This window comes from Acinonyx jubatus, chromosome A1, assembly GCF_027475565.1.
Source record: "Acinonyx jubatus isolate Ajub_Pintada_27869175 chromosome A1, VMU_Ajub_asm_v1.0, whole genome shotgun sequence".
NCBI lineage: Eukaryota > Metazoa > Chordata > Mammalia > Carnivora > Felidae > Acinonyx > Acinonyx jubatus.
The window spans coordinates 19,697,922-19,721,108 of NC_069380.1; the positions used below are offsets into that span (position 1 = coordinate 19,697,922).

Sequence of the window (23,187 nt, forward strand, 5' to 3'; positions counted from 1 at the left end):
ACAGAATTACTATATAATTCAGCAATTCCACCTCTAGGTATATACCCAAAAGAATTGAAAATAGGGACTTGAATAAACGTGTACACCCATGTTCAGAGCTGCAGAAGTTTCTGTGCAGTCAAAACACGGAAGGAAACCAAGTATCCATTGACAGATGAATGGATAATTCAGTGGAATGTTATTCAAGGTCTAGAGGGAGGGAGTAATGGGGAGTTAATACATCCAGTGTTTGAGTTGGGGATGATAGAGAGTGATGATAGTTGCACAGCAATGAGAATGTAGTTAATGCTACTGAATTGTACACTTAAAAATAGTTAAAATAGTAAATTTATTTTGTGTATATTTTATCACAGGAAGAAATAGAAATAGACTTGTATTTATCAGTTTTGGAGTTTTTGCAATGTGGAGAAAATCTGCAAAGTGTATGTAGGACCCAGAATGAGTTTCAAGATATTTAATGATAACGGAGTTCTCCATTTTAATATAGGGAATTCCCTTTCTTTAAAATGTTTATTTTGAGAGAGAAAGGTGAAGGAAGGGACAGAGAAAGAGGGAGACAGAGAATCCCAAGCAGGCTCCGTGATGTCAGCGCAGAGCTCAATGCAGGGCTCAGTCTCATGAACCGAACTGTGAGATCATGACCTGAGCCGAAACCAAGAGTCAGACGCTTAACCAACCGAGCCACCCAGCCACCCCACTATAGGGAATTTCTGAAGTGCTGATCTCAGGCTGAAGCTCATACTCACTGGGCAAAGACATGCAAAGCACTAAATCAGTGATCATCCCAGTGGCTTCTAGGGCCGGACAGGTTATTCCTCATTCACTACAGTGGTCTCTGAAGTCTAAGTCTCCAGGTCTTATTTTCCATCAGAAACCAGGAGAGAATTTCAGGAACGAAGCTAAGGACTGTGACCATATGCCAACACATAATCAGGCTTGCCTAGGAAAGGGTCAAGGAGTCCAGAAGTGGCTCTCACAGCCCTGTATCAAACCACACAAGGGAGTTCGGTCACGGGAACTCTGACTGCGGCAGCATTCAGCAATTGTGGCCATAAGTAAGGGAGTAATTTTCAGGCCACAAGTTGGAGCCAAGACTGGCACCTCCCAGGGAAAGCACAGACTGGGTCTGTAGATTTAGCCTGTCCTTTATACCTAAGCTATATCTGAAAAATCTTACCGTTTAACAATTAACAGACTTTCCTATCCCCTGCTGTCTGTTAGTTTGGCTGTCCTAACACTAAACAATATTAAAGTATACGTTTAGGCAGTTCAAGGCCAATATAGCAGCTTTACAACGACCAAGACTCAGGCTTTTACTCTGATTGCTCTGCTATGCTAGGGTGTGGTCCTTGTCATCATGATCTAAGATGTCTAATTATATTCAGCAGAAAAATAGAAAAAAGGGGGAGGGAAACATGTTCTTTCTCTTTAAAGTTACAACACCCAACTCACATACATTGCTCTGCACCCCAAGACCATGCAACATGCAGATGCAAGGGAGTCTGCATGATGGAATCAATTCTGAGAGTCTGTATGTCCTGCTAAAATTCTGGGGCCTACTTGCTGAAGGAAAATAGGAACTCCCTAACCTGAGCATTCCGTCTACTTGAAATACTGGTGGTTGCTGGCACTCTCCCAAGGTGGGTGGGTGCCCTAGATCTCGAGTATTCAGCCTAGTCAACAATCTGTGTCTTGGGTGGATCTTTTGTTTGTAGGGCTGCCTTACACACTTACCTCCTTGTGTGCTGAATCTTAGATCCACAGATGGGTTATGCTCTGAGATTATCAGCTACCACCTCACCCTGAAGATCTGTCTTCATTCCTAAGCCTGGAGGGACATAATATGGCTCGTTTCCACACAAACTGCCTGGAGATCAGTGGAATTAAATACAATTTTCAAACTATGTATTTCACAATGAGCACGCACATTCCCTATCAATTCAGTAAGAAAATTACTATCCTCATTTTACTATTGAGGAAAATTATTATCCTCATGAGGTAATAGAGGCTCAGAGATGTGAAGTCACTTTCACTAGGTAGCTCAGTGGCAGGAGTGGGATAGCATACTTCTTCGTAAGGAAATTACTACAAATACAAGCCACTGCCATAAGAAGGGTTTTTGAAGAATTCAAGGAATCTATAGTAAAAAATTAACTACTTCTGACTAGAATGGTGACAGATTAGGGAGGACATGGACCACATCCCTCTTGTCTTGATAGGTCTTGATAGGTCTTGATATGGCTAGTGTATTAAGCTTATCCAGAGAACAGAACTAATAGGATGTCCCGGTGGAAGGAGGGAGGAAGAGGAAGAGTGAGAGTGAGAGGAAGTGAGAGAGAGAGAAAGAGAGAGGAGAGAGAAAGAAAGCGATTGTTTCAAGAAATTGGTTCAAATGATTGTGAAGGCTGGAAGTCTGAATTCTGCAAGAGAGGTAGGCAGGCTTGAGATCCAGGGAAGATGGTATTGCAGCTTAAATCTGAAGGCAGGCTTGACGCAGAATTCCTTTTTCCTTGGGAGACCTTAATCTTTCTCTTTAAATGTTTTCAACTGATTAGATGAGGCCCATCCACATTATGGAGGATAATCTGCTCCACTTAAAGTCTGCTGATGGAAATGTTAATCTCACCTAAAAATACCTTTCCAGGGGCACCTGGGTGGCTCAGTCAGTAGAGCATCCGACTTCGGCTCAGGTCATGATCTCACAGTTGGTGAGTTTGAGCCCTGCATCGGGCTCTGTGCGGACAGTTCAGAACCTGGAGCCTGCTTCAGATTCTGTGCCTTCCTCTCTTTCTGCCCCTCCCCCACCCACACTCTGTCTCTCTCAAAAATAAATAAATATTTTTAAAAAATAAAAAATAATAAATAAATAAATAAATAAAATAAAATAAAATAAAATAAAATAAAATAAAATAAAATAAAATAAAAAACAAAAACAAAAATACCTTTCCAGGGACGCCTGGGTGGCTCAGTTGGTTAAACGTCCAACTTTGACTCAGCTCTCGGTTGGTGGGTTCAAGCCCCGTGCTGGGCTCTGTGCTGACAGCTCAGAACCTGGAGCCTGCTTTGGATTCATTGTCTCCCTCTCTCGCTGCCCCTTTCCTGCTCATGCTCTGTCTCTCTCAAAAAAAAAAAAAAAAAAAAAAAAAACCCAACTTTTTTTTTAATTAAAAATTCCTTTCCAACGACATCTAGACTGATGCTCACCAAATATATGAGTACTGTGCTAGCCACGCTGACGCATAATATTAGCCATCACAGCTAAGAAGAAGAGAGGCAGATTTGGGTAAGCTTTGAATGCTAGATGAATTGGTTTGGCTTTATTAAATTATCAAATTATGAAATATATATAATAGTACCTGAGGCATAGGAGGCACTCAAATCATAATTTCCTTTATCTATAAAAAGATTTTGTAAGGAATCAGGCAAGGAGAAGGAATATGAGTTAGAAATCTATTGCCATGCATTAGGCATGAAGGAATAGATTCATCACTTACTATGTGTCAGGCACAAATATATGCATTAGATACATTATCTTATTCAATACTCATAACCACCCTACAAAGTAGGTGTGACTTGACCAATGAAGAACTGAGACATTCTCCCCTACCCCACCCCAAATGAACTTACCCAAGACCTTATGGCTAGGAAATGGTAGAGAGGGAATTCAAACCCAGGTCTTCTGATTCCAACCTATGCTGTCATCAGTGAAGGTGGTGGCAGCAGAAATAAGAAGGAAGGTCACGGGGGTGGCTCAGTGGGTTAAGCCTCTGACTCTTGATTTCAGCTCAGGTTTGTGAGTTTGAGCCCTGCGTCGGGCTCTGCACTGACAGCGTGGGGCCTGCTTGGGATTTTCTCTCTGCCTCTCCCCTGCTCACTCTCTCTGTTCCTCTCTCAGAATAAATAATAAACAAACTTTAAAAAATTTTTAAAAAGGAGGAGCACAGAGTCCAATAGCATTGTGGAACTGAAAGAATTTAGCAATTCATCAGATATCATAGTGACAGAGCTAAAGACAGTTGCAGAATTTTTAGTCTGGATGGATTTTTTTAACAGGAGAAAACAGGAAACTTCTAGAAAAAATAGGGTAGTCCTTATGAGAAGCTGGTTTTAGAAGAATCAGAGAGTTTTGGCTTCATTCAAGAAATATTCATTCAATTATATTTGTGTGGTAGACCTTGTTCTAGACCCTGGGGATCCGCCAGTAAATAAAACAGACTAACATCTCTGTCCCCACACTTTCCAGTGTGGAGAGATTAAAACAAAACAAAACAACAAATAAGTAAACTGAAGTTGATGTCAATGATAAGTGTTGTGGAATGAAAAAATGGGGAAGGGGGATTCAAGGTGGTCAGAAAAGTACTCACGGAGAAGTCATTCAAAGAAAGACCTCAAGGAGGGTACAAGGGTCATGCAGGTGTCTGGAGGTAAGCATTACAGCCAGAGGAAACAATGAGAAGAGTGAACAAGGAAAAGAAGAGGAAGAGACGAGGTCAGGGTCTCATCAGGTGGGATCTTACAGATCATAAGAGATTTGGCTTTATTCTGCATGAAATGGGATGCCATTGAGGGGCTTTGTGTACGATTGTGTCAGGATGTGACTTCCATTTTAAAGGCACCACTATGGCTGCTGTGTTCAGAAGAGTGAGGTGGGGTAAGGGTGGGGGGTTGGGCCAGGCTGGAGCAAAGAGAAGTCACTGAATATATTTTGAACATGGACTAGATTTGTTGATTGTTTGGATGTGAGAAGGAAATGTGTGCATTTAAGGAAGTTTTTTTTTTTTTAAGTTTATTTTCTCGGGTGGAGGTGGGTAGGGGCAGAAGGAGAGGGACAATCCCAAGTAGGCTCCACACTCAGCATGGAGACCAATGCAGGGCCCCATTGCATGATTCTTGGATCATGATCTGAGCCAAAATCAAGAGTGGACACTAAATGGCTGAGTCACCCAGACTCCCCTTAAGTAGAATTTTTGTATTTAAGTGGCAATTCCTAAAATATTTTTTTAGGTTTATTTATTCATTTCAAGAGAGACAGGGAGAGAGAGAATCCTAAGCAGGCTTCGCACTGCCAGCATGGAGCCTCATGTGGGCTTGAACTCATGAAATTTGAGATCATGACCTGAGCCCAGACCAAGAGTCTGATGCTCAACTGAATGAGCCCCCCAGGTGCCCCTTAAGTGGCAGTTTCTAATAGTCCTTGGAAACATGATGACTGGAGGACAAGCAAGGGGACAATGCTGGAGACAGAGGTTTGAGAAACTTACACTGTAGTGCCAGTAAGATGACTTTTAAGAACGTGTCCGGATAGAGGATGTATGTGCCTGATGCAAAGGTATAGCTAAAGAACATAATGGAGGATATTGAATCTTGAGTCATGTGAAGGTTCAGGGTGTGGCAGAGGCACCAAGAGAGACATATAGGGGAACAGAATTGATGAATTCCAATTCTCTAGATCTTGTACTTTGTGATTCAGTCTTTGAAAGGGAATGAATCAACATAGTACTATTGCTGCTATTTTTAGATGTCTACTAATGGTGATATTACTAAAATCTATTTGTGATTAAAGCATTTGATCATTTGAATCATCACATAAATCATCTGACAGTCACAGAACTTTGATTTAGCAAATTGGAAGGGTAACTGGTATCCTTTTGTCTTTTTAGTTCCTGCTAAATTTGTACTTATGAAAAATGCGGTCCATCCACCTGTGATGAGCTATTCTATTCTTCTCACGGGCACTAACCTCGTTCTTGTTTGGATTCAGTTGTTGTTGTTGTTGTTGTTGTTTTATATATAAAACACTAAGATTAATATTCACTTTCGGGCTTTTCAAGTCTTAATAGAAGTAAAACTTGTTTTCATTGGCTTTTCCTTTACAGGCTCAAAAGACTGAATTACAGTTAAAAATGAGTGTTATACAAACAAGGCGCTCTGTGTGCAAACAACAAATCCAAGATTTCACTGCAGAGCAGGGAGCCTCCTCTTTTACAGAAAGAAGCATTTAACTGTTCAGAATGTTCCACGTCTCCACTGATAGGCTCAAGGCTCACCGACCCCACGGAAGTGCAGTGTTGCACAAATGTTTTTAAGTTAGTAATGATCTCTCCTCAGTTGTATCTCACCAGCTATGATCACCACGGTGCAAACCCACCGTTATAATTGGTCAGACCTCCTCTGCATCCCTTCACCGAATAAAGTGTCCACCTTACGCTCTTCCTTTTTGACGGCCCACACAAGTTGTCTGAAACCTGGGTATGCTTCCTGCTCCCACTCCATCTTCTCTTAACTGCTTCATCTGAATGCATTTAATGACTGAGAGCAGGCTTACAACATGGCCGTCGTCATCAAGAAACATCTTCAGACACATAATGGATTCCAGACCGAATATTTTTAAATGTAGAAGCTTCAGGTATTTAAGAACGTATTTGTACATCCTCTTACCCACTCCAATTAATATAAAATGAAGGGCTTGAGTGAATTTGTAATAGCAGCAGCCAACATTGAGAGCTTACCATATGCCAAGCACGTCATATACTTTAACTTGTTTAACCCTTACAACAAAATTCTGTGAGGCAGGTATTAGTATGCCCGTTTTACAGGTGGGGCAACTGAGTCTTAGGCCACTTAACTGACATGGCTGTGGTCATTCAGCCAGAAATTCGATTTGAGCTCCAGCTGTGTGGCTCCACAGCCCACACAGAACCCCTAGACTCCTCTGCCTCTGTACTTCTTCACAACACGTCATTTACTTGTAATTGATGGGTCCCTTGGGTTTCTCAAGGGTGAGCGCGCCATTGGCATTTCATGGTTGTTCAGTGCCAAACTTAGCAGGATGTTTCATATTCCTAGCTCCTGGCACTGAATGTCAGTAGTTCCCTGCTGCACATCTCCCTTCTGTCCCTGAGAAACCAAAAGTGCCCTTGTACATTAACAAAAACTTCCCAGTTAACAGTCTCCACTTGAGAATTATCAACTGAATTTAAAATAAAAATAAATAAATACATACATTCTCTCTCTCTCTCTCTCTCTCTCTCCCCCCGCCATCTATCTATCTCATCACCACTTTTCTAAAAGTTTCATGAGTTTTATAAGTTTGTAACTTTAAAAAACTTTTATAGCTTTAGAGGCACCTGGGTGGCTCAGTCAGTTGAGTGACCGACTTTAGCTTGGGTCATGATCTCAACGGTTCGGTTCGTGAGATCGAGCCCCACGTTGGGCTTGCTGCTATCAGTGCAGAGCCCGCTTTGGATCCTCTGCTTCCCTCTCTCTGCCCATCCCCCTCATGTTCTCCCTCTCCCTCTCTTACTCTCTCTCTCTCAAAAATAAATAAGCATTAAAAAAAAACTTTCGTAACTTTAAAAATACACCAACACACAGGATCAGGTTATGAAAATTAGGTGATTTTTACAGGGGTTTGCAATGCTCTCGTTATTCATGAATAAACAATTTTGAGTCTGAAGGATCTTGGATAGTTTGACATTCATCATTAAGTGAGATAAACTCTACCGTTTACCCATTTGCCTGGCAAACTTTTCTTTTACAGTGCAAAGGTAAACTTGAGTTCGGCCTGGGCCAAATCTCAAAGTCATGCGTCTGAAAGTCATGATCGCCCCCCCACCCACCCATGTTTATTTTTGGCTATCAAACTTCAGACCATGAGGCAAATGCCTGTTGCCCTTTTATCAGAGCCAACACTTCCTCAAGGAGACTGTAACAAGTAAAAATATTGAGTAGAGTAAAAAAGAATGTTGGGGTTTTGTTATTTTCTAAGCTGTGCTGTCCGCATTATGAGACTTTGCACAACTGGAGCTAAGTCTCCAAGGTCACCACACGATGCAACCACATTACAAGGCTGAAATGTGGACTTTCAACTCCATTTTCAAATGACTGCTTTCTTTCCTAAGGATGTTGTAACAAGGCTCTGAGCTAGGTAGGAGGAGGCATACATTTACTTAAAAAGGAAAAAGGGTCAATTATAAGATGTAGACTAAAAAAGATACATTTAGGAGCTCCCCCACCCTTTCTTGGTTCACTTACTAAGACAGCCCACCAGTTTTAAACAAAATATTTTATCATCTTAGGTATTGTCAACAACGAGATAACAGTGTTCGGTTTTGTTCTGACCCTCTTTCGCCTATTCCGTATCTGTTTTGCAACATGCCGGCAGAGCTGGATCAACATAGTAAATGAGATACTTTGATGTCCCCGAGGGCTTAAAATTTAGGCCTTTTATTATTAGAAGTGTTTAATGATGATGTAGAGGTTTAAAATAAGAATTTCCCTTTGACAGCTATGAAATGACAGACAAACCTACATACTCTGGTATAGCCAAGTGTTGAAATACACATTAAAATTCAGATAAAATGAGAGCAACTCACAAAAAATGTTTTAGTAGTTTCTTGAAACCTGGTTTATTGACATCGCCTTGAAATATGTTTATACCTGAGAAAATAAGGCAGGGCATACTTTAAAACACAGTTTATTCATAATGTGAGTATACATTTTTACCTCATTAAAAAAACAAAAATCTACCATGCCAGCCATTTTTACTTAACTTTGGCCATTTCCTTGAGAGAGGGCTGGAGGTGGTTAAGAGGAACAGGGCATTGCTAGCACTTTCCAGGCCCTTTTTGTGAAGGAATATGGCCACCTTCAGTAACTAGAGTTCCTGGTGGCTTTGCTGCAGTGGGAGTTTGCTCAGCTTGACCTGCGGAAGGGAGCAAACTATCAGATCTGAGCAGCTAATAGGTTTGAGAATTCTTTATGAAAGTGAAAATGGTACTCCTTAAAAGGAGTAAAAGGATTTTGTTGGATGCATTAGTGAGAAAAATGAAGGGCACTTGAACTTCATTTTTTTTTTTTTATCTGTAAAGATCCAATGGATTAAAGAGAGATGTGCTTTTGACTTGAGTTCTTTTCGGAAGAGATAGAAAATATCTTTCCAATGTTGATATTGTTATGCCTAAACAAATTCTCCTTCACAGCTGAGATTGGCTTCCAGCAGTGAGAATATTGCCAATGGAGCGATAATGTTGCAGCACGAGCCATAGGCCAGAGCGGGACATGTGCTACCTTGGAGTTGGGGTGAGGGTTCCAGCATGGAACTGGCAGAGGTGCAATTAGGCTAGATGAAATAATTTTTTAAAAAGTTTATTTATTTATTTTGAGAGAGAGAGAGAGAGAGAGAGCGAGCACGCGTGGGAGCGTGAGTGGGGCAGGGGCAGAGATGGGGAGAGAATCACAGCTCTGTGCCGTCCATCTCACAAGCTGTGAGATCATGACCTGAGCTGAGGTCAAGAGTCAGACGCTTAACCAACTGAGCCACGCAGGCGCCCCTGGATGAAATAATTTAAAGAAGAGAAAGACTTGCATACTACAGGCTTAACTATATGTGATGGGATAAATTCAAGCAAAGGGAAAAGTAAGCAAGAAAAAGGCAAAAGAAAAAACCATGTACATGCTCCCTGGCAGAACTATGGTAGTTAAAAACTGCAATTTGCAGATATATGTACGTATACACACGGACATATACATATATAAAGTTAGGTGCATAACTGAGTTAAGTATTTTGGTAATTACAGACGAAAAAAGGGCAAACTTTGTAATCAAGGGGCAGTTTGGGTTCAGATTTTATAAATTCGGCTACATTCATTTAATTATTCATTTCTCTATACTACAATGCTTTTATTTTCTTGGGTTGTACTTTGAAGAGGAACCTTGAACCAAATGCATCTATTTACATCCACAATACATGTATTAACGTCAAAAGTCACAACACTGCTACATGAAAGACAAAGAGGCTAAGTCATATTCACGGGACAATCACGTGTTTAGGGTACGGAGCAGAGGAATCTGATCCACCTTTGAATTGTAGCCCCTCAGTCCCTGTTTGGGACACTTAAGAATCTCTCTGATGTCTCCTTTCCATGTGATTTCCCCTTACTGGAGTATTAGCGTCTCAGAGTTGTTGTAAAGATTGTGAAATACAAGTATTTGTAAAGCACTAAACATAATGACTCCTAGATGGACTTTTAAAAAGGCTAGATTCCCTTCCTTTTATTACACACACACACACACACACACACACCCCTCTAACATTTAGTTCATTTTAAAGAAAGTTTTTAGGCAATGGTTTATGTGAACTTTTTTTTTTCCTACTCATTTCAAAACAATTTACATAGTAATAGTCCAGTATAACACAGTAATGGATTGTGCTTGAGCTTTTTGTGTTATCATGGGATTGACCAGTACATACATGATATTTCCTATAGATGAGGCAGATGTTAACTTTAGGTATTTTTATATCTATGAAATTCTGCTAATACTTTTCATGTTAAAAATGGTTAATTTTCTTATAAAATACATATTTTTCTTTTTTTTTTTTTCTTCTTGTTGCTTCACAAAATGAAGTACCTCACATAAAACTTCTGGTATTGCCAGTCTAATGGCAGTGCTTATTACAAACTAGAAATTCTTACAACTGAAGTCAGAAACCCAGTGATTCCCACAGATACATCTTTTGAAGGTCAAGGTCTTTACTTAACAATGAATATATGAATAATACGAATGGATATTTGTGGTAGATTTAATGGTTCAATAGATATTTTCTCAACCTATCACTAATTTGAACATGATTTGGTTATGATAAAAACTACTTTCTCTCTCTCTCTCTCTCTTTTTAAGTAGGCTCCATGCCCAATGTGGGGCTTGAACTCAGACCCTGAGTTCAAGAGTCGCATTCTCTGTCTACCAACAGAGCCAGACAGGCGCCCCGTGATATAAAGTTCTTTTAATGATAATTAAATACAATAAATATTTTCCAACTCAGAGAGAAAGTGTCATTTGCATTTCAGGTTTTTGAGACTATTGACCATTATCCAGAATGATGATCTGGTTACTCAAATGAATTTTTTTTTTTTTAACGTTTATTTATTTTTGAGACAGAGAGAGACACAGCATGAACGGGGGAGGGGCAGAGAGAGAGGGAGACACAGAATCGGAAGCAGGCCCCAGGCTCTGAGCCATCAGCCCAGAGCCCGACGCGGGGCTCGAACTCGCGGACCGTGAGATCGTGACCTGAGCTGAAGTCGGACGCTTAACCGACTGAGCCACCCAGGCGCCCCTCAAATGAATTTTTAAAAGTTGCCATACCAATATTTTAGTGCCAAATGGAAGTTTAGTAAAAATTTGTTTTTCTACTAAAACTTATTTTATTACCACACTAGATTCTTTACACGTATAAAACCCTTCTTTGTAATTACTACGGAAGAAATCTGGAGGCGTCACCGCTGGTTTCATTTTTTTCAGAGTAAGAGCTACCAATTTTTCAGCGTCTACCGGGGGCCAAGCGTATGCCAAGCACCGCACTTACCTTCTTCTTAATCTTGGCAACAGTCCTGCAGTGATAAAGACTCCTGGTTGCCCTCCCAACACACAGTGCAGCCACTATGCAGATAAAGGGGCCAAGTAACACAGCTGGCCAATCAGATCGACGAGGAAATTATTAAGTGTGGTGCCAGAAAATCTCTTTTCAAAGCAAGTCCAGATCAGCTGATGTGCTTTCTTTTCTTCTTCCATTTCTTCTGCCAATGCAAACCTACAATATTTGAGGTGAAACAGCTAACTTCCAGGTAACAAGAATGCATTAAGATGCGCTGGACAAGAAAATAGAGAACGCCTCACGTTCTTAATGACGTTCTAAAACTTAGAGTGGACAAATGAGGCCCGCCTGGACTGTCTTCCACTGGTATATGTGATAAAAATAACCCTTGTTTTTCAGGTTTCTTATTTATGGATGAATGCAATTCTCAACCAATTCACCTGCAAAGAAAACATTGACCTTTCCGTGTCTGAGAGGAGGCAACCAAGCTGGTAGAAAATAGGATAATAATTGGATGCTCGGGCATCAGAATCATTAATGATCTGATTCAAAAGTGCTTTGAGAACTTTGGATTAAAAGTGCTGCATAGCATAGGGGAGATACAAACATTCCCCTTAATTTTAATAAATTTTTTACCTTGGACAAGTGTCTTTGACCCTAGTCCTCAGTGTACTTATCTTTAATACAAGAAAATTGTGCCCGATTATGTCTAAGACTCCTTAAAGACAGAACTATTAAAATGCTGTACATATTGGCCTATAAAAAGGCAACAGCAACAATCTGGCCCTCAAAAGCATGATTCCGGGCAGTCTTATGAATGCTAGTGAGCTATTAGTGTTCACAATGCAAAAACTGAACACATAAGAGTCACGCTATCCCTAAGATTTAGAGGAATAGCCTAATCAAACAGGTAGCATTATACTCTGTACGGAGGTTTCACAGAAAAGTGCCGAATGGAGTCACTAAAAGAACATGGACTCCCATCTTGAATTTTGCTTTTCTAGACAGATTGTGCTTTTTTAGAAAGAAGGAACGAAAGTGCTCTACAAGTACAATACAGATAGAGTAAAAGCATTCTCATCCAACACCCGTACTGTTGGTGAATTGAAAAAGTACAGAAAAGGGGCACCTGGGTAGCTCAGTCGGTTGAGCATCCGACTTCGGCTCAGGTCATGATTTCTCAGTCTCTGAGTACGAGCCCCGCGTCGGGCTCTGTGCTGACAGCTCAGAGCCTGGAGCCTGCTTCTGATTCTGGGTCTCCCTCTCTCTCTGCCCCTCTCCCGCTCACACTCTCTCTCTCTCAAAAATAAATAAACATTAAAAAAAAAATTTTAAAGAAAAAGCACAGAAAAGAAAAACGATGCTACATACCTTCAACTTTTAATTTTAACCTGAACTACATTTCATTTGTCAATCTTTTGAAATGCAAAATATTTGTAGATTTCTACGTTTTCTGGGCTTTTGTAGTTTCCTTGCTTGCATCCCATTTGATAGCAATTTCTTCAGTGACTTGTTTACATTCCATTGGTTTATACAATATTGAATTAATTAACAGGATTATAACGACAAGTTCAACTGGTATACAGGGACTTGAGGGAAGAAGCCTGGAGCGTGCAGGGAGAGTGGAAGTTCACAATTATATTAAAGGGAATTCTACTACTTTTGAGTATATACCATACTGTGGGCATGTTTTAAAGAGGGAACAAGGGGCATCATTTAATCTGGCAAATTAAGTGGATGTCATGAGAGCTCCTATGTGCCCATCAGCAATGATAGATACTGCATAATAACAGGTTAAGATATTTTACTCACCGTTTTAGAACATGGGTCCGTGGAGGCTAGTGAACTAAATATTAAAATGACATTCTCACTAATATCCTAGAAGCTCTCACCCCTTTATCCTTTCCATGTTCTTCCTAGGAGCAAATTCTCCCCTTGTAAGAGATTTTGTTGATGGGTCTCCCTGTCGTTTTCCTCTGTGCCCGAGTCTCCACCTTGGTTTCACGCCAGGTGTCCCGGTTCTTCATCTTCGCAGGGAGTGGAGCTCCGTCCCCAAGCACCAATTCCTACCGAGGGGTCAACGATAACTCCTTCCAGACTTTCCCGGAATTATGCCTCTGAAATCAGATCCAGGTTCTCGTGCTCTTCTGCTTTGTGACTTTGAACTATGTTCATTAATATTACTTGGTCTCCGGATTCCTTTTCTGAAAAAGTAGTAACACTTAGCTGGCAGGTTTGTTAGAAGATTAAATGATCGTGGGGAGCTCTAGCAGAGTGCCTGGCACAAGCAGGCAATGAATTGTTTGTTTTCTTCCCATTTCCTCGACGCCAGTAACGTTTGGTCTTTACCTATTCGCATCACTCTCCTGACTCTAAGCTCTGACCTCTTACAGGAATGTTGGTTGAATTTTTCGAGCTTGATCACCTGCCTGTCAGAATCTTTGCCCACTGAGAGTCCAGATGATCTGCTTGCTTGTCCATACTGTTCCCTATTTTTTTAAGGGTATTTTTTTTAAGTTTATTTATTTTGAGAGAGAGTGCGTATGAGAGTGCATGCACTGGAGGGGCAGAGAGACAGGGAGAGAAGAGGGAATCCCAAGGAGAGCGGAGCCTGGTGCAGGGCTTGAACTCAGGAACACTGGGATCATGACCTGAGCCGAAATCAAGAGTCCAATGCTTAACCGACTAAGCCACCCAGGCGCCCCATTCCATATGGTCCCCTATTAGCACTAAAGGGATTTCCCTGGAGCATTCAGCTTAGCCCTGGGTGTCACTGGTCAGAGTGGGTGGCCATCCGTTTCCCACAATTCGCTCAGCAAACATCCTTTCTGCCTCTGAATTTCTCTGTAATTCTTCTTCTGTCATTTGACATACACACGTTAAACCTTTAGTACTAGGTACTGGCGTGTTAGGCAGGGTTCTCCAGAGAAACAGAACCAAGAGAAACAGGAGAGAAAGAGACACAGAGACAGAGAGAGAGAGAGAGCATAAAAAATTGGCTCACGTAATTATGGAGGTAGAGGAGTCCTGAGACCAGCAGCTGGCACACTGGAGACCCCGGGGAGATGATGGCATACTTCCAGGCCTCCACTCAGCAAGCTCAGTACCCAAGAAGAGTCCGTGTTTCGGTGCTGAGTCTGACCGAAGGTAGGAAAGGACCAAAGTCCCAGCTGGATGCAGTCAGGCAGGAGGAGTGCCCTTTTACTCATGGGAGGGTAAGTCTCTGTTCAGTCAGGTCTTCCATTGGCTGAAGGCTACCTACTCTAAGGAGGGCCATCTGCTTTACTTAATCTAGCCATTCAGATGTTAACATTATTCAAAACATCCTCACGGACACACCCAGAATAACATTTGACCAAATTTCTGGGCACCCCATGACCCAGTCAAGTTGACACAAAAAATTAACCATGGTACAAGGCACTGTGCTGGGCATTGTTCGTATTCTTGTCATTATTTCTGGTCTCAGAGAAGTCAGTACCCCTTCTTTCACATCCCAATGTTCCCACCTATGCTCTTGACCGTCTTTCCTGATCCTGAGACCCACCACACCTCTTTCACACCTTCAGTTTTCCTCTGCTCTTTTTTGGTCTTTTTTAAAATAATTTTTTAATGTTTATATTTGAGAAAGAGAGAGAGAGAGAGCACGAGTGGAGGATGGGCAAAGAGATGGAGACAAAATCTGAAGCAGGCTCCAGGTTCTGAGCCTGACGCGGGGCTCGAACCACAAGCTGTGAGATCATGACTTGACCTGAAGCCGGACGCTTAACCCACTGAGCCACCCAGGCATCCCTTTTTTCTGTCTTTTTAAACAAATGTTTGGGTGCCTGGGTGACTCAGTCGGTTAAGTGCCTGACTCTTGATTTCAGCTCAGGTCATGATCTTGCAAGTTTCGTGGGTTTGAGCCCCACATCAGCTCTGTGCTAATGGCTGACAGCACAGAGCCTGCTTGGGATTCTCCCTTTCTCCCTCGCTCCTTGCCCCTTCCCCGCTCATGCTCTCTCTGTCTCTCTCAAGATAAATCAACCTAAGTAAATGTGTATTTATTTATTTTGAGAGAGTGTGGGGGAGGGGCAGAAACAGAGGGAGAGAGGGAGAATCCCAAGCACGTTCCTTGCTGTTAGCGCAGAGCCCAACGTGGCACTCAGGGCTCACTTTCACGAACTTTGAAATCATGACCTGAGCCCAAATCAAGAGATGCTCAACAGACTGAGCCATCCAGGCGCCCCTCCTCTGCTTTTTACCTAAAAACATGTTTGGGTTTTTCCTTTACCTTAAAATAAAGGTTCTCTTTGGTCCTTTGAGCTACCTACCATCCCATCTCCTTTTTTAGTGCAAAGAGTTTATATTTTCTGCCTTCTATTGACTAAAATCCCTAGTGATCTAATTTACCTTATTTCTCCTGTGTCCATATTCCTCTAACAAGACCCTTATAAAAGTCAACAATGGCTTTCTCAAACCTGACAGTTTTTGTTCAGCCTCTACTTTATTTGGTATTTCAGTAACTTTTGAAAATGCAGTCTCCTTTCTGAAATTCTCTTTCTCTTTACTTTGGCCAAATTGTTACCTGGTTGTCCATCTTTTTTCCTGCTAAGGGTTTGCTTCTCTTTCTTGGCCTGTCCTCTTAGGTAAATGCTCCTCATAGCATTTTTTAACTTCTTTTTTTTTTGGCATTTATCAAATTCCACTCCCTGTTTTAATTATTTCCATAGTACAGGTTTAAAAGGGAAACACCTAGGGGCGCCTGGATGGTTCAGGTGGTTAAGCAACCGATTCTTGGTTTCTGCTCAGGTCATGATCTCACGGTTCATGGTTTGTGGGTTCAAGCCCCACATCAGGTTTTGTACTGGCAGTGCAGGGCCTGCTTGGGACTCTGTCTCTCTCCTTCTCTCTCTGCCCCTCCCCTGCTCGTGCATTGTCTCAAAATCAATAAACTTAAAAAATAAATAAAAGGGTAACATCTAGTCCTACCACTTCTTATTCCTCTTCCCTGCTTTTTTTGAAGAGCATTTATAAATATATGATGGAATCTATAATTTACGTATATATTGTTTCTCTTTCTCCTTCCGCACCAGGAGGGCAGGGATTTGGGACTATTTGTTCACTGATGTATCTCAAAAATCCAGAGCAGTAGGTAGTGTTCAAATAGTAGTTGTTGAAATATTACAAAGATTTAGGTATAGGGCTGTTTAATGCATCATTATTTATAAAAGTAAAACATCTGGACATAAACAAAATATCTACTAATAAGAGGAAAGTAAGTCATGATATAGCCATGGCATGGGATAGTCTACATTTATTAAAAGTCCTATTTAAAAATGATTGCATGACAAATGCTCACATTATATTAAGCAGAAAAAAAAAGCAAGACAGGAAGCATATTAAAAAGCATATTAAAGCATATTAAAAAGACCCAATTTAATATATAAAGGAGATATATACTAAAATGTTATCAGGGGCTCTGTCCAGGTAGTGAGATTAAAGTGATTTTTATTTTTCTATTATTTTCGTATTTGGTACATTTTTGACACATTCTTTTCAATGAAATGTGAAGATAGAAAATTGTAAAGCTTTGAAGAAAAAAGTGCTTTTTCATTCAGTTGCTATATTCTATTCTTCTAACTGGTCTGAACTCACTTCAACTAGAGATACAATTTGCACTTATCTTTTGGCACTGATTGTATTTTGCCTACTATTATATATCTTTATGTCTACTAGGCTCTATACTTTCTAAAGTCAGAGAGCATGTCTTATTTATACTTTTCAATGCCTACAACACCTGTCTACATTCAATAACTGAAAGAAAAGATATTTAAAATGTTTTAATAGCTGGGAATAATACATAGTGTTAGTTGCTTAGGGAAACCATTAAATTATGTAATTCTTAAATATTGCTCTGATGTGCTTCATGACTGCCTTCAAAACACTAAGGTTTAAAGCTATAATAGGACAAGCATTTTAAGGGTTTGGCCTACCTCTCTGTTGCTTTTATTTACATACATATTTTTTAGTTGTTGGTACATTACATGAAAACTTCTGATTCTCGAGTAAATTTGGGCATGCCCATAGACTTCAGGGGCTGACACATTAAGTTAGTTAGGCTAGGTTGGTAAAACAAAGAAAGAATGTTACAAATGGATCCAAAACACATGGCTCAAACACAAGTTTATTTCTTGCTCTTAAGGGTGGGTGTTCTTCCTTGGCAGGCAGGTTTTCTCCACACATTTAGAGTCACAGTGCCTTCCATTTTATGCCTTCCCAGGTTGTACATGGCCACTGGATGCCAGCTGTATTTACTAATCTCTGACTCTGGTACTTAGGTGGTAAGTTCAGTGAAGTCATAGAATTGCCAGATTCAGCAAAATAAAAATATGGGACACCAGTTAAATATGAATTTCAGATAGACAACACATAATTTTTTCCTATATGTTCCAGATAACATTTGCAATTACATGTTCCATGTAATTTGTAATAATATGTCAAATTACTAAATTTGTAATATCACTAAACAGTTATGCATGATCTGAAATTCTGAGTTAATTGTGAGTCCTGGATTTTATCTGGCAACTCTATGAGGGTAGGGATTAGGTCTATCTCATTTAGCACTGAATCCCCAGAATCCAAAACAGTACCTATTGACCTGAAGACAAGTAAGTGTCTGAATAATATTTCATGAATAATTGAACCTATGTCAGCAAAGAATACGTATCAGAATACTGCTATTAATAAGAATATAATTAAGTATCAGCAAATCATTATTAATTACACTTGTTATGAATAACAATACTTATTAAGCATCAACAAAGAAAACTAACCAGCAGATAAGACTTTAATATGTATTAGCATTTCAAACCACAAATGTTTTCCTCAACTTCAGTAAAGTAAATGGATAAACTCTGGCTTCCCCTAGAGATCGGCTCAGCTCTCTCTCTCCTTTCTTTCAGGTCTCTGCTCAAATGTCATTTTCTTAATGAGGTCTTTTCTGCTCTCCATATCTAAAACCACAACACTCCTCCCTCTGCATCACTCTTTTCCTTTCCTGCTTTATTCCTCCTCCTTAGCACATGGAGTACACTTGGCATAGGATTACTCATTGACCTTGTTTATTGCCTACCTCTCCCACTAGAATGTAAACTTCATAAGGACAGGCATTTTCCTGTGCTTTATTCACTGCTAAATTCCCAGCTCCCGCACACACTAGAGAGGTATTTGTTGAACAAATGACTGAGAAAACACCATTGGTTATTATTGGAATCTATAGTTATAGTTTGATGATATTCACTTTACATGACACAAGATGGATTGAATGTCAAAATAGATGATTCTGCCTGCATCCACTCAGTTCACCAAGTTCTGTCAATTCTAGCACCTCAATGTCTTTTGGACCCTCTCCTTTCTTTCCTGGTGCCACTTCCCCAGGAGTAGTGAGGCAGAAATTGCCTCACTGCTCTCCTTGCCATGGTCTTTCCGTTCTAATCATTCCTTTCCAACTGTTTACTGAAGTCATCTTTCTAAAATGAGAATGTGATTATATCACTCCCTTCCCCCCAAACTTGGTTTCCCTATCACCCAAAGATAAAATTCAAAAGTTCCTAGTTGGACATGAAACCCTCTCAGAGGGTTAATACGTATTAGCATTTCAAACCACAAATGTTTTCCTCAACTTCAGTAAAGTAAATGGATAAACTCTGGCTTCCCCTAGAGATGGGCTCAGCTCTGTCTCTCCTTTCTTTCAGGTCTGGCCTCAATTCCACCACACGTCCACACACATGTCCCATTCCCATACGATTTCTATCTGAGTGCATATCACTTCCTTTGTGAGATCAGCTGCTCTATCCCCAGTGCTCACAGAGCTCTTTGTGTATTCTAACGATGCTTATTTTAAGAGCTACCAGCACTAAATGGTATCTTCCCGATTCTAAAATGTACATTTCTTCCTACTTTAACATCTCTAAAATTGGAAGCCAACTTGCAATAATGGCATCTTACAATGCTGTCACCAGAAGGCAGTTGTGATGTAGCTGTACATGTGCAAAATTCATGGTTATTCCTGGTGGCAGGCCTAGGCAATTGCAAACCCTAGACATTTCAGTCAACCAACCATTTAGAGAGAGGATATAAATCCTGATTGTGGTCTGAAAACTTTTTCACTGACATCTTCTAGTTGGATCAAGAAAGCATGAGCATCAAAACTTGTAGAATAAAAGCCTATGGTTTAGAAGAAAATACTGAAGACAATAGTGGAGTATTCTTTTATAACATGTTCCATCGTTAAAGCTCCTGGTTGGTAGAATTCAATATATTGTGGAAAAATTCTAATCGATAAAAAAACCATTGTGTCATAGTTTAATTAGCACCTTTTTTCTTTCAGTGTTCCAAAAATAATGGCATTTCTTAGAACCCATGGTGTCTCAGAATTGGTGAAATATGGTATGTAACCTTGCATTTTCAAACCAATCCTCTTAAGACAGGTCTTATTATCATGCTTGGTGTTTGCTGACTTATCATAATAGTACAGTCTCATTATGCTGGTCTGTCTTCTTTCCATTAGATTACAAACTCTATGACCTACCATAGTGCCTGTCACATAGTAGGGATGCAATTAACATTAATTGAAAGAATTACAGCAATGGTCATGCTCTTTAGCTGGAGAAACTGCTCCGCTGTGATTCTAATTCTCAATTGGTTGTGTCTATTTCCAGGACTGATCTTGAATCCTCTGAGCCATCAACTGTTACTGTGAAATACTGCTTGTTGGAAAGGTTTAATTTCCTCTTCAGAAGTAGTCCCTTAGTAGCATTTTTTCCCTTGAGGCTTGATTAGGATGACCAAAATTAAATCTCTTTATATATGTAATATCCAAATACATTCTGCTGTCTAGTTTCACATCTCAATTTTTATGCTTATTACTTCTTGGTTTTGCGTGTGTGTGTGTGTGTGTGTTCTTTTCTTTTTTTTTTTTTTAATGTTCTCAACCTGTCAACATCATTGACTACTGTGATCTCAAAGAGTAAAGCAGAGAGCTGAGAAAATGGTAAGACAGCCAAAACAAACTTTGTTAGGTTACATATGAGGAACATTGGGTTCATCTGATTACTCTGTTCAGATGGCACATCCAGATACCATAAGCCAAGTCCTTAGCACATAATTATTTTTAAACTGTGTTATCCTGCTTAATTGGTTTAAAATAATTTAGCAGGGTGCTGGTTGGCTCCTACAAATGAATCTAATTCATCAGTTCTTAATTGTTAAAATAGCCCTATTTCGACAATTTAGGCTATTGTTGAAGCCAGAGTCGCCACTCCTTCAGAGGCTTTCATATAATTTATTCATTCCCTTTTAAATTGGAGCCCTAGCATTAGGCAGCATTCCTTTAAAAAACAACAACAAAGAGCAAATTTTCTCCCACATACCTCTTCTGACCAATGTCCTCCCAGAGAAACCTTCCCTAATCCCCGAGACTGCAACAGCACAGGATTTAGCGCACATACTCCCAACTCATTCTCCCTCTAGCATTGCAAGAGCTCACCGTTTTTTCACTTGAGTCTGATGAAATAGTTGGCTTACATTTAGGGGCCATGTTTTAGATAAATAAGCCTGCATAAAACCAGAATTGTTCTAGAATCACAGAGATTGGAAAGCTCTGGTATTATTTAGTTTTCTCTTTTTATTTTTTGTCAAACATGGTTGAATTCCTGCAATTTAAATAAGCATATGATACGAATCCACGGTTATCTATACTAGTGTCACATTTATAGTTTTTTTCCCCCTTTACTTTGCAGATTTATTTAAGAACTTCTTTTAAGAAATGTAATAATAACTCTAAGGGTATGTGAATTTTTTAAGTTATTTAGTGTGTACTACTAGATGTAGACATATACATTATTTTTATACTTTAAGCATATAGTTCTTAATCAGTATTTATAAGATTCACCTAAAGAGCTTTATAAAAAATGAGATGACCAGGGCCCATCCCAATTCTACTGAATCACTTGCCTCTGGGTATGGGGATTTGGTGCATTTTTAACTCTGTGGGCAATGCTGATGTGCATTTCCTGGCCCCAAACCACTGCTTTAAGCCATCATCAGCCAATAGCTTAATTGTCAACCAGAGTCACTAAGAATAAACTTGGCCTATTTCACAATTCTGTCTAGGGACCACTCGTCAATGCTGGTTTCTGATTGCCTCTTGATTTGCTGCCTATATGTGTCCTAATTTCTTTCTTGTTCTGCCTCTGACCTTGCCTTCCAGCACTTCTGGGCTTCTGAACTGGAAACCTGGTCTTTGATCTCAGAAGCCATCATAAGCACAGGTTCTGGTTCTATGCTCTAGGTTGGCTCTTTGGACTTGGCTCTCCTGATCTTTGCATCTAACACTGTCTCTACCATACATCTCCATTTATGACAATCTGCCAACTCCACTGAGTCAGGGAAGAAAGAGCCATGATGTCTCCATAGGAAATGATTTCAAATAACTATAACAGGGAAAGTCATTATTAATGCATGCTCATGTACTTCAGTAGTTGAGTTTGATTTCCTTCAAACACTGCTTTGTACTTAGTACCCCAACTAAGAACTGTAATTTATATGGAAAAAAAAAATCCTTAGTCTGGAATAAAGGCCCTCTACTGTCTAGATCTGACCTACCTTTCTGGATCTTAATACTATTCTTCACATACCTAGTGCTCCAGCTCAGCTGAACTACACTGTTCCCCAGGAAGCCCCTGGCACTGCTGTTAGATTCCTTTCTTCGCTACATTTTCAATGTCGAAAAGGACTTTTTCATCAGCAGCTGCCTCTTGCTTTACCCACATATTCAAATCCTACCAATTCTTTGAAGCAGTGTTTCTCAAACCTGAGTAATGCAAAGGAAATTCCTGTCATTCTAGAGAATACATATTAGGATAGGCAGGAGTCCATGGACCAGCTTGAAAAGCACTGGTACAGTAAACAGAAGGCCAATTCTATGAAAATCTTTCATTTGCAAATTATCACTTTGAAAGAAAAATGTTGTCTTTACAACTGGTGTAACAATTTGTATATTGTCATTAAAATGAAAACACACATTTTAAAGTCTCAAAGAACTCTTGATTTTTTATCTCCAGATCTAGGATCTCAGAGAAACGTGGCTTTAAGGAACATCTTAAATATACTGGCCCTGGAAAATGTTCATCACCCAAGGGTAATACATTTTTCTCTTTTCTGAATTATTTAGCATCTAATCACTCTCTGCCTTGTAGTAGCTAATAATATGTATGTAGTATTTTTCTAAAAAAAACCATAAGCTCTTTGAAGGCAGGGTCCACATTTTAATCATTTTAAAACTCCACTGGTCCTCAGCAAATATTGGATGTAAGACCTGTATTCCATCTTATTTTGTAGTCCAAATCTCTTAAAAATCTCTCTCTTCTGTCGTACATACTCACAGAACAGCGTATGACTGAAACAGCCCTAATATAAATTCATAAGAAGTTCAGAGGTTGTCCTAAGTATTAGGAAAAAGTCCAAGTTATGAAACTCAAGATTTTAAAAAAGTGCTACAAATCGGTCTCTTTTGTGTTGAGACTGATAGGAACAATTTCATTAAATGAACAGCAGGCAAATAAGAATTTCAGGATAAAAAAATCGAAATGCAAGACTAGCAGGAGAGGCCCTAAAGACATCTACGTAGTCTTTATAAGGGTTGTGTGTCTCTTACACACAGGCACGGTCTTCAGTTTTGCAACTAGTATATTTGAGTGAACAGTGTTCCTCGGACATTTAGGAAAGGATTCATTACTTCGGGCAGGGTGAATAGGGGTTTCGTTTAACCA

At 40.0% G+C, this 23,187-nt stretch overlaps 1 long non-coding RNA gene across 4 annotated transcripts in view; it reads left to right on the top strand.

Annotated features, from left to right (window-relative positions):
- The window catches only part of LOC113600963 (uncharacterized), an 86,901-nt gene extending 64,274 nt beyond the window's left edge, over nt 1-22,627 (top strand). Inside the window, exons 4-9 of one of the 4 annotated variants that reach the window (XR_008295274.1) lie at nt 5,877-6,406; nt 11,305-11,607; nt 11,777-11,868; nt 13,298-13,510; nt 19,746-19,804; nt 20,077-20,329. This is a non-coding gene — a long non-coding RNA (uncharacterized LOC113600963). Of the gene's footprint in view, nt 1-5,876; nt 6,407-11,304; nt 11,608-11,776; nt 11,869-13,297; nt 13,511-19,745; nt 19,805-20,076 lie in introns of all 4 variants that reach the window. The other 3 variants (XR_008295275.1, XR_008295277.1, XR_008295279.1) reach the window with 3 other exon arrangements.
- The last annotated feature ends 560 nt before the right edge of the window (nt 22,628-23,187 follow it).